Genomic DNA, 3339 nt, shown 5'->3' with positions numbered 1-3339 from the left:
TGTATTGTAGAAATGAAAGGGAACTGGAATCACCTGAGAGATATTTGCATTTGTATCTATTTTATTTTATTGATTTCATTTGCTAAATGAGAAGAGAATAGTCTTATAGAATCATCCTCTTTTCAGTTGCTCTGCTATTTCGATCTTAGAAAATGAATCCTATTTGTCTGCAATGATTTGTAATATAGCAGCCTCTAATCTGTCTCATTGAGTTATAGAGGAATAATCAGTCTCTAATCTGTCGCATTGAGTTATAGGAATGATCAGCCTCTAATCTGTCTCATTGAGTTATAGGAATGATCAGCCTCTAATCTGTCTCATTGAGTTATATGAATGATCAGCCTCTAATCTGTCTCATTGAGTTATAGGAATGATCAGCCTCTAATCTGTCTCATTGAGTTATAGAGGAATGATCAGCCTCTAATCTGTCTCATTGAGTTATAGGAATGATCAGCCTCTAATCTGTCTCATTGAGTTATAGAGGAATAATCAGCCGAAATGCCAAGATTGTAACAAAGATGACTTGGTGACCTTCAAGAGTAAACTAAAACACTAACGCACTAACGGCAGGAGGTCAAAGAGATTGCAGCGATCAGTTTGAACCGTTGTTGAACTGCCCACGGATGTCTTCTTCAACACCAGTTATACATCGTATAAGTTTATTTAATGCCTTTTTGTCTGTTTGCAAGCTGATGGATTTTGATAGAGCATCAATGTGCATTCTCTACTTATATGATGAAATCAAATTTTGTTGGACCCTTGCGAATGGCTGTATATTAAATCATGTTGAAATAAACCGGTTGTTTACTGCTTGATTTATTCTATATGCACTGTATTTATTCTATAGGCACTGTATTTACTCTATAGGCACTGTATTTTTCTGTATGCACTTTATTTATTCTATAGGCACTGTATTAATTCTATAGGCACTATATTTATTCTATATGCACGGTATTTATTCTATAGGCACGGTATTTATTCTATAGGCACTGTATTTATTCTATAGGCACTGTATTTATTCTATGGGCACTGTATTTATTCTATAGGCACTATATTTATTCTATAGGCACTGTATTTATTCTATAGGCACTGTATTTATTCTATAGGCACTATATTTATTCTATAGGCACTATATTTATTCTATGGGCACTGTATTTATTCTATAGGCACTGTATTTATTCTATATGCACTGTATTTATTCTATAGGCACTGTATTTATTCTATAGGCACTGTATTTATTCTATATGCACTGTATTTATTCTATAGGCACTGTATTTATTCTATAGGCACTGTATTTATTCTATAGGCACTGTATTTATTCTATGGGCACTGTATTTATTCTATGGGCACTGTATTTATTCTATGGGCACTGTATTTATTCTATAGGCACTGTATTTATTCTATAGGCACTGTATTTATTCTATAGGCACTGTATTTATTCTATGGGCACTGTATTTATTCTATGGGCACTGTATTTATTCTATGGGCACTGTATTTATTCTATGGGCACTGTATTTATTCTATGGGCACTGTATTTATTCTATAGGCACTGTATTTATTCTATATGCACTGTATTTATTCTATAGGCACTGTATTTATTCTATAGGCACTGTATTTATTCTATAGGCACTGTATTTATTCTATGGGCACTGTATTTATTCTATGGGCACTGTATTTATTCTATAGGCACTGTATTTGGTTTTCATTGTAATGTAATGCTGTCATTTGACATATATAATCTATGTGGTGGAGTTAAATATGTCGAGCGTCAGCTACTATGGCAACTGCAGCTATAATCTTTCGAAGTTGCAAAAACTGAAATAGTGGATGTTTGCTATGGTGGACCTCTATTACCTACAGTATCCTCTCTGAAAGGGGAATGCTCCGGCTGCTTCACCAGCACATCCTATTTACATCACTCAATAGTTCACTCAATAATCAGCAACATTGCCAGCTGTATGTTTATGACGAATTTGTTGAAATATTAAAGAGTAGTAAGATTTCTTCAGACACCCAATCTACTTCTCAGCATGCAGATATACAGTAGCAGAGATTAATATGAAATGCTGTAAGTAGCTCAGACCTGATGGCCTGGCAGCACTCACCTCTATGCTGTAAGAAGAAGCCCAGACCTGATGGCCTGGCAGCACTCACCACTATGCTGTAAGAGGAAGCCCAGATCTGATGGCCTGGCAGCACTCACCTCTATGCTGTAAGAAGAAGCCCAGACCTGATGGCCTGGCAGCACTCACCACTATGCTGTAAGAGGAAGCCCAGATCTGATGGCCTGGCAGCACTCACCTCTATGCTGTAAGAAGAAGCCCAGACCTGATGGCCTGGCAGCACTCACCTCTATGCTGTAAGAAGAAGCCCAGACCTGATGGCCTGGCAGCACTCACCTCTATGCTGTAAGAAGAAGCCCAGACCTGATGGCCTGGCAGCACTCACCACTATGCTGTAAGAGGAAGCCCAGATCTGATGGCCTGGCAGCACTCACCTCTATGCTGTAAGAAGAAGCCCAGACCTGATGGCCTGGCAGCACTCACCACTATGCTGTAAGAAGAAGCCCAGATCTGATGGCCTGGCAGCACTCACCTCTATGCTGAAAGAAGAAGCTCAGATCTGATGGCCTGGCAGCACTCACCACTATGCTGTAAGAAGAAGCCCAGATCTGATGGCCTGGCAGCACTCACCACTACTGCTTTACAACTTTTCCATTCAGAAATTATACAACTCAACACCACCATCTTGTGGATATCAGAAATGCTTAGGCAGAATACATGTGAATGAGAAAAGTCTGTGTGTCAAATCAAATCCAATTTTATCGGTCACATACACATGGTTAGCAGATGTTAAAGCGAGTGTTGCGAAATGCTTGTTCTTCTAGTTCCGACCGTACAGTAATATCTAACAAGTAATCTAATAATTTCACAACAACTACCTTATACACACAACTGTAAAGGAATGAATAAGAATATGTACATATAAATACATGGATGAGCGATGGCAGTGCAGCATAGGCAAGATGCAGTAGATGGTATAGAGTACAGTATATACATATGAGATGAGTAATGTAGAATATGTAAACATTATATAAAGTGGCATTGTTTAAAGTGACTAGTGATATATTTATGACATCCAATTTTTAATTATTGAAGTGGCTAGAGATTTGAGTCAGTATGTTGGCAGCAGCCACTCAATGTTAGTGGTGGCTGTTTAACAGTCTGATGGCCTTGAGATAAAGTTTTCTTTCCAGTCTCTAGGTCCCAGCTTTGATGCACCTGTACTGACCTCGCCTTCTGGACAATAGCGGGGTGAACAGGCAGTGGCTCGGGTGGT

The 3339-nt window shown here is 38.6% G+C and overlaps 1 protein-coding gene across 1 annotated transcript in view; it reads left to right on the top strand.

Moving 5' to 3' along the window:
• LOC112256032 (X-linked interleukin-1 receptor accessory protein-like 2) overlaps positions 1-776 on the top strand; it is a 424604-nt gene extending 423828 nt beyond the window's left edge. The window contains exon 11 of the mRNA XM_024428971.2: positions 1-776. This exon is cut by the window's left edge and continues 1537 nt beyond it. The gene's annotated coding sequence lies outside the window, so the exon portion shown is untranslated.
• Positions 777-3339: the final 2563 nt, after the last annotated feature.

The sequence above is a fragment of the Oncorhynchus tshawytscha genome, linkage group LG08 (assembly GCF_018296145.1).
Source record: "Oncorhynchus tshawytscha isolate Ot180627B linkage group LG08, Otsh_v2.0, whole genome shotgun sequence".
Classification (NCBI taxonomy): Eukaryota; Metazoa; Chordata; class Actinopteri; order Salmoniformes; family Salmonidae; genus Oncorhynchus; species Oncorhynchus tshawytscha.
This window is presented reverse-complemented; position numbering and strand designations above follow the sequence as displayed.